Below are 8,774 nucleotides of genomic sequence, written 5' to 3'. Positions count from 1 at the left end.
CCCTAGGAAACCACAGATACAGAGAGGAAAGGAAACCATCTGGAGATGTGTTTAGGTACTTTTTAAACTACATGCCTTTGTCCATACCCCTTTAACTGTCCCTACCCAAAAATGTGGGCTTTTGGCATAGATAATGCATACCTTGACCCACTCCCTTAATAATACTTGACTGTACTAGGGCAGGTCACCTGAGCCAAGCTGGGACAGTCAGTACCCTCTTCCAGGAGTTTGGAATTGGGACAAGCAGAGTGTCACACAATCTTACTGGGTAAATGAACAACAGAAGATATGGACAGCACTCATCCTCCTTGGGTGGCTTGAGCCACAATGAGGAGATTCCAAATACTACCACCACACAACACAGCAGCACGTTATCTACTCAGCAGAATACCCTTTCGTCATCAACATCTTCTGGGCGCACTTCAACATCCACTCTTTTGCACACGAGCGTGGAGAGTGAGGCGAATCTCCATTCTTCCTCCAGCACTTTCTCCACCACATCCAGCACAGTCTCTGCTCCCCCGCCAGTGGTCAGTGTCTCCTCCAGTCTCAATAGTGGCAGTAGCTTGGGCCTCAGCCTAGGCAGCAACTCTACCGTCACTGCCTCCACTCGAAGCTCAGTTGCTACGACTTCAGGAAAAGCTCCTCCCAACCTCCCTCCTGGGGTCCCGCCATTGTTGCCTAATCCATATATTATGGCTCCAGGGCTGTTACATGCCTACCCGCCACAGGTATATGGTTATGATGACTTGCAGATGCTTCAGACAAGATTTCCATTGGATTACTACAGCATCCCATTTCCCACACCCACCACTCCGCTGACTGGGAGGGATGGTAGCCTGGCCAGCAACCCTTATTCTGGTGACCTCACAAAGTTCGGCCGCGGGGATGCCTCCTCCCCGGCCCCAGCCACAACCTTGGCCCAACCCCAACAGAACCAGACGCAGACTCACCACACCACGCAGCAGACATTCCTGAACCCGGCGCTGCCTCCTGGCTACAGTTACACCAGCCTGCCATACTACACAGGGGTTCCTGGCCTCCCCAGCACCTTCCAGTATGGGCCTGCTGTGTTCCCTGTGGCTCCTACCTCTTCCAAGCAGCATGGTGTGAATGTCAGTGTGAATGCATCAGCCACCCCTTTCCAACAGCCAAGTGGTTATGGGTCTCATGGATACAACACTGGTGTGTCAGTCACCTCCAGTAATACAGGCGTGCCAGATATCTCGGGTTCTGTGTACTCCAAAACCCAGCAGTCCTTTGAGAAACAAGGTTTTCATTCCGGTACTCCCGCTGCCTCCTTCAACTTGCCTTCAGCCCTAGGAAGTGGGGGGCCCATCAATCCGGCCACAGCTGCTGCCTACCCACCTGCCCCTTTTATGCACATCCTGACTTCCCATCAGCAGCCGCACTCCCAGATCCTTCACCATCACCTGCAGCAGGATGGCCAGCTACCATATTTGCAGATGATTCTCTGTTGCCAGCGCCAGCAGGAGGAGCAGACGGGCAGCGGGCAACGTAGCCAGACCAGCTCCATCCCGCAGAAGCCCCAGACCAACAAGTCTGCCTACAACAGCTACAGCTGGGGGGCCAACTGAGGCCCCGATCCTCTTCTCCCGGTCCCATCTTCTGAGAGGGCTTCTCAGCCTGGCAACTATGGAAACAGCATCAAAGAGAGAAAAGAATGTGGGGGGCTTCCGCTACCCCCCACCCCCAGCGGCCCACCCCATGCCTCAGCTTCATGTCTGTCCCATTCCCATACCATCCCCACTCTGTTGTATGTATTATAGGATTTGTATTTTCTCTTTTTTTTTTTTTTTTCTTCCTTTCCTCTCTTCCTCCTCCCTTGCATTCAAGATTATGAAACTTTGCTGTGGGCCCTGCCCTCTCTTCTCCTCCTCCTGTTCACCCTGGTGGTGTGTGGGTGAGGTGGGGAGGGGGGACCCCCAAATATATATCAGCCCAACAGCCCTAAGTCTCCTCCTTTATTATTAGGAAACACAACAACAACAACAAAAAATGGCGTCATGAATATGAACAGCATTGTCAGATAAATTAGTTGAAGTGGTTTTTTTTTTTTTTGTACTGTGTCCTCAAATTTAATGGATTAATGTGTCTTGTATATATAAAATATATATATATATATAGTCAGTATAGACTGACTAGCACAGAGAGCTTGTTCACTGAGAAGTTGGAAGAGGTACAGAAAAACAGGATTTATGACTATAATCAGTGTTGAAAGAAAAATACAGAATCCTGGGATAGAGCATAGAGGTGTGAGGTTTATCACAAAAGAGAATGATCAGAGACAGGTGATGGTGTTTAACCTGAGACCTAATGGGTGAGGAGCCAGGGATGCAAGGAGCTAGGTGAAAGGTGTTTTAGATAAAGTGGATAGCATAACTAAGGGGCATAATGGGGGAAGCTTAGCACATTTAAGGACATGAAGGAGACCAGTGTGATTGGAGCAGAGTGACTGAGGGGGATGGAGGGTGAGTTTGCAGACAGCTTTTAGTGAGGGTAACCATCTGCTCCTGTTCAGAATAGTCTGAGTTTGTGCCTGTTGCACAAATATAATTATTCATAGCACTCCCTTTACTCTCAAGATGTCCCATTTTGGACAATGAATTTTATAGTCACCCTATAATTTCCTACCAAGAGGTAACAATTTATATTTTCTTCCAAACACAAGCAGTTGAAACCATTGAGGATTTTGAGCTGAGACATTTCAAGATAAGATCTATAGTTTTTAGAGATCCTTGTGGTAAAGAATATGAATTAGAAATCTAGAAGCACAAACTATGGATAATTGGACTTTTGGTCTGGCATGGTATTGGTTTTTGTTCTGTCCTGATGCCCTTCATGTATTTGAGAAGAAGTTCCTGGATAGGTTTGTAACAAGGCATACTGAGGGGTTTCAAACAGTGTATGTCACCAGGGACAGAGAACATAAAACGTTTAGGGTCATGCTAATACAAAATAGAAAGTGTTTAGGAGCCTGGATGACCTAAGTAGTTGCCTCAACTCTCCTCTTTGTAGGCACATCCCCAGGACCATTACGTAAGAGCATTCACTCACTTCTATTCAATGCTGTCACTTAAAAATAATTCCTCTGAAAAAAATGCAAGCATAATCCTGAAGCCAAATCAGAGATGAAAGAAAAGACTGGATGAGAAGCCAGTAAAGAATTCCACATGTAGCTGCTGAGTTCTGAGTAAGATCAAAGATAATTTTGAAACACCTGAAACAGGAATGCCTTAAAAAGAAAGCCTACTTGGTAATCATCAGTCCCCAGAAACAAACATAGTTACAAGGCAAAAAAATTAACAATTGTTGGGCTTCCCTGATGGCTCAGTGGTGGAGAATCCACCTGCTAAGGCAGGAGACATGGGTTTGATCCCTGATCCAGAAAGATCCCGTGTGCTGCAGAGCAGCTGAGCCCGTGTGCCACAGCTATTATGCCTGTGCTCTAGAGTCCCAGACCCGCAACTACTGAAGCCTGTGTGCACTAAAGCCAGTGCTCTGCAACAAGAGAAGTCACTGCAATGAGAATTGCAAGTACCACAACTAGAGAATAGCCCCTGCTCTCTGCAACTGGAGAAAAGCCCACACAGCAATGAAGACCCAGTACAGCCAAAAGTGAATAAATAAAGTTTAAAAAGAAATACTGCTGACTTTCAATAGTACAAGAAAGCATGAATTAAGACAAAGTTGGCTACCTCTTTAAAATGAGAGACTCCTCTCTATGCCACCGACTTGCTTTGGATGCTTATGAAGAGTTGCTTGGGCAAATGAGCATTACTGAGAGCTTTGTAGGGTTATCTTCAAAGAATCAGGACGGTCAAATCAAGTGTGACGGCTGCTTACATAGGAAGCAAAGGTCTAATACTGCGGCAGTTTGTAGAAGTATCTCTAGTCCCCTGCTGCTGCTGCTGCTAAGTCGCTTCAGTCGTGTCCGACTCTGTGCGACCCCATAGACGGCAGCCCACCAGGTTCCCCGTCCCAGGGATTCTCCAGGCAAGAACACTGGAGTGGGTTGCCATTTCCTTCTCCAATATCCCTAGTCCCCAGTCATGGTCTATTTTCCTAAATCCAATTTCTAGATTTGAGCGATTTTAAAGACACACCCTTTCCTAGTCCAGCCTCTCCACTTTTACATTTCTTACACTGCAACGAAAGACAATATGGTATTTCCTCAAACATAGACAAAAGCCTAATTACTTAATGAGGAACACTTTTCTCTTAAAAAGGATCATATTCCTAAGGGGCGAGGTAAGACCAAGAGAAATACAATTTTCATGGTTTAAACATCATTAAAAGTGCACATATATACATATACATCTATATATGTTTATATATGTATACAAGACTCAGATGGTAAAGAATACACCTGCAATGCAGGAGACCTGGTTCAATCCCTGAGTTAGGAAGATCCCTGAGAAGGGCTTGGCTACCTACTCCAGTATTCTTGCCTGGAGAATTCCAAGGACAGAGGAGCCTGGTGGGCTACAGTCCATGGGGTAGGACATAACTGAGGAACTAACACTTTCACTTTCTTTTTCATATATATTTTTTCAACCTAAAAATGGTGACCAGAATTGCAATATTAAATAAACATCATTTGATTCAATTAAATAAGTATATACCAAGATACCTTCTGCAGGTTCTGAATTAGGCTAGGCTCCCTGAGGAACATGGAAGGAACCTAATAAATGTTCTGTATTCTTGATATTATATTTTGGGGAAGTGTCCACAAGAAAGTGGGGAGGGAGCAAATATAGAGACCAGAGAAAAAAACCCAAAAGAGATACTGAAATTAAAGCTAGAGACTGTTATACAGAGTGAAGTTAAGTGAGAAAGAGAAAAATATCATATATTAACACATGTATGTGGCATCTAGAAAAATGGTACAGATTAACCTATTTACAAAGCAAAATAGAGACACAGACATAGAGAACAAACATATGGACACCAAGCAGGGAAAGGGTGGGTGGGATGAGCTGGGAGATTGGAATTGACATCTATACACTACTGTACATAAACAGGGTTTCCTGGTGGCTCAGCGGTAAAGAATCCACAAGCCAATGAAGGAGACACGGGTTTGATCTCTGGATCAGGAAGATCCCCTGGAGAAGGAAATGGCAATCCACTGCAGTATTCTTGCCTGGGAAATCCCATGGACAGAGGAGCCTAGTGGGCTACAGTCCACGGGGATGCAAAGAGTCAGACAAGACAGCAACTAAACAAGTGGATAAAATAGATAACTAATGAGAATCTACTGTAAAGCACAGGGAACTCTACTCAGTGTTCTGTGCTGACCTAAATGGGAAGGAAATCCTGAAGAGAGGAGATATACGTGGACATGGAGCTGATTCACTTCACTGTACAGCAGAAACTAGCATAACACTGTAAAGCAACTATACCCCAATTAAAAAATTTAAAAAAGAAATTGAAGCAGTGTTTGTCAGAGTGCGATCAAAAGACCACCTGCATAAGAATCAGTAGGGGTGTGTAAACACATGTAGACCCTCAGATGCCTTCATAAACCTAAGAAATCAGATTCTCTGGGGATGGGACCAAGAATGCAAACAACATTATATCAGTCTCAAGATAAAGATCCTCCAAACAAAATGAGAATACAATGCAAATACTTTACCAGGACCCACAGTGTTCCACGTGTTCTGTCACCTGCTTGCTTCTCCCACCTCACCTCCTAGTCTGTCCTCTGCACAGCCCCACCTCCCTAAATGCACACATCTCACTCTCTTATTAATCTCCAGTTACACTGGTGTTCTTTCCAGTCCTCAAATGACAAAGTTTCCCCATGTTTTCCTATGACTGACCATCTTGTTTCCTCTTCAGAACGTTTTTTGTCATCACCTCAGCCAGTGCAGCCACCTCACTACTTTGTATACTTTGTATTCCACAGACTCCACAGACTTCCTTTATAGTATTGTGTTAGCACTCTACTGCTGCAGAAATACCACAGACCAAGTGGCTTAAGGCATCACAAAGGATTATTTTATAATTCTGTAGGTCAGAAGTCCAATACATGCCTTTCTGGGTTAAGATCAGTATTCAAGCTAGGTTGCATTTCTTTCTGAAGGCTTTAGGGGAGATTCCATTTTCTTCCAGTTCTCAGATGCCATTCACAATCCTTGGTTCATGGCCCTTTTCCTTCATCTTCAAAGCTAGCAACATTCCAGGTCTCTGATCCTTCTGTGCTCACAACTCCCTTTGACTGTACCCAGGAAAGATCCCCAACTTTTATAGACTCATATTATTACATTGGGAAATTAATAAGGATAATTAATGCAGGATAATTTCTCCATGTTAAGGTCCTTAGCCTTAATGACATCAGCAAAGTCTACTTTGTCACAACAGTAATATATTCACAGATCCTAGGCCTTAGGACATCGATATTATTGGAGGCCACTATTCTTCCTACCACAAGTACTTAACACCTTCAGAAATTACCTTACTTACGTTTATTTATGCACTTACTGTCTTTATTATCCTGCTAAAACTGAAGCTCATCCTAAATGCTGAGTACCTAGAAACCATGCTAACATACAGTAGCTATACAATAAATCATGAGTGAATAAAGAGTGAAAGGATGATGCACTTGCACAGAAAATTCCTGAATTATCATCATTTTATTTATGCTCTTTGATTTCCGTGTCAGAAGTTAATGAAGTCATACTTATCAAGTCTACCCAGTTAGCCAGTTTTCAATAATTCCAGATCTCTAACAGTCTCATTTACACTACGTGGATGGGGCATCTAGTCCATCTGGGCATGCATGCTAAGTTGCTTCAGTGTCTGAATCTTTGCTACCCTATGGACTGTAGCACACCAGGCATCTCTGTCCATGGGATTCTCCAGGGCAGAATAACAGAGTGGGTTGCCATGCTCTTCTCCAGCAGATCTTCCCACCTAGCGACCAAACCTGTCTCTTGTGTCTCCTGCATTGGCAGGCTGGTTCTTTACCACTAGTGCTACCTGGGAAGCCCTAGTCCATCTGTATTGTACTCTAGACATGCTTTACTTTTCTTGGAGAGTGCCTATAAGGGAGAAATGCTTTATGTCTAACAAAAATCCCTTTTATTGCCACTGAAGCTTCTTTGCTCTACTGTGGCTTTGAAGAACAGAGAACATACTGTTCTTTCAAAACACTTCAAGAGATGCAGAAATCAAATGATTACAGAGCGATGTACAGGTGATAGAAACGAGTTCAGGTAGAAGGGTGAAAGACAATATAGGGTGGTGAAGACTGTGTGTTCCATAAAATGCATGCTGAGTTGAAAGGAGAATAATTCTGTGTTGCTATATTTTGTTGCTTTTCAAGTGAAAAAAGTCTGAATTTTCATGTGAGATGCACTTCTATCTACAATAATGTGCAGGTAAGAATTCTTAGGCTTCAAACTGTTAAGGAGTAGCAGCTAAAATCTTATTAATAGCAACTAAAAATCCAAACACATGTGCACACACACATATATGCACACAAGTGCATGCACAAACACAACAATCTGTTTGAAGGCACAGTAAAAAAAAAAAGAAAAAAATTGCCACTGCAGCCAGGATTTGTGAGAGTGATATTTCAGAAAAAGGAAGCTCACTGAGGTGAGGTGTAAAGCCTAACACCACTTTCCTGCTTGGGAGAATTTTTAACATTTTTTTTTTTAACAGAAAATGAGAGTCTGAGGAGCCAAAATAGAGTCAGCAACTACAGATAGACAAGTCATCAGGATTTTGGCAGTTTTCAGGAAAAGGAAAACAAAAACTCAAGTTGGAGGATGTCAAGGCTGTTAGTATAAGAGGAAATAAGATTTTTCAGAGGACAGAGGGTAGATACATAAGCCTAAAAGTGTTAGTCACTTAGTCATGTCTGACTGTTCACAGCGCTGTAGCCCAACAGGCTCCTCTGTCCATAGGATTCTCCAGGCAAGAATACTGGAGTGGGTTGCCATTTCCTTCTCTAGAGGATCTTCCTGACCCAGAGACGGAACTCATGTCTCTTGTGTCTCCTGTATTGCAGGCAGATTCTTTACATGTGGAGCCACTGGGGAAGCTACATAAGCCTACAACTCAGTATTTTCCCATTGAGACATCTGCTAGTTCTTAAGCTGTGTCTTTACATCTAACACAAAACCACTTTGTTGTCACTAAAGCTTCTTTCCTCTATTAAGTCTGAAGAACAGAGAATATCCTATGCTCCTACTTGATTTCAGGAGATAGAAATCAAATGATTACGGAGCTCATACAGCTGATGAAAATGAATGAAGTACTTATGTGGAAAACAGTAGGGACTGGTGGGGTCTGCAGTAAGCTGGAAAGGACACACTGCATCTAAAGAAGGCAACGACTGAGGACCAAGAAATGTGTGGTTTTTAGGAACAAGAATTCTGTATGTTTAACACAGGAGAGTAGCTCTGAGTAAATAAAATTGGAGATGAGGATCCCAAGGAGGAGGGACCATGACAAGAACTCCTGCCTTTCAGTTGGAAATTCTGGAGACCTATACCTTAGGAATACTTATCTTTTTTATTAAAGAACAAGTGTTTTTTTAATATCTACTCATTTTTATTTTTTGCTGCATCAGGTCTTGGTTGCAGCATGTGGGATCCTCGTTCTCTAACCAGGCAACAAACCTCAGTTACCTGCATTGGAAGGCAGATTGTTAACCACTGGACCACAGGGAAAATCCTTAGGAATACTTATCTTTACACTCATCTTTAAAGAAAGCCTCTCCCTGATTCTATTGAATGTATATG

General features: G+C 43.3%; 1 pseudogene; it reads left to right on the top strand.

Moving 5' to 3' along the window:
- Nucleotides 1–271: 271 nt before the first annotated feature.
- On the top strand, nt 272–2,058 carry LOC506645 (ubiquitin associated protein 2-like pseudogene; annotated as a pseudogene).
- Nucleotides 2,059–8,774: the final 6,716 nt, after the last annotated feature.

The sequence above is a fragment of the Bos taurus genome, chromosome 7 (assembly GCF_002263795.3).
Source record: "Bos taurus isolate L1 Dominette 01449 registration number 42190680 breed Hereford chromosome 7, ARS-UCD2.0, whole genome shotgun sequence".
NCBI classification, from domain to species: Eukaryota; Metazoa; Chordata; class Mammalia; order Artiodactyla; family Bovidae; genus Bos; species Bos taurus.
The sequence above is the reverse complement of the archived record's forward strand: the minus strand, read 5'-3'. Positions and strand labels throughout refer to the sequence as shown.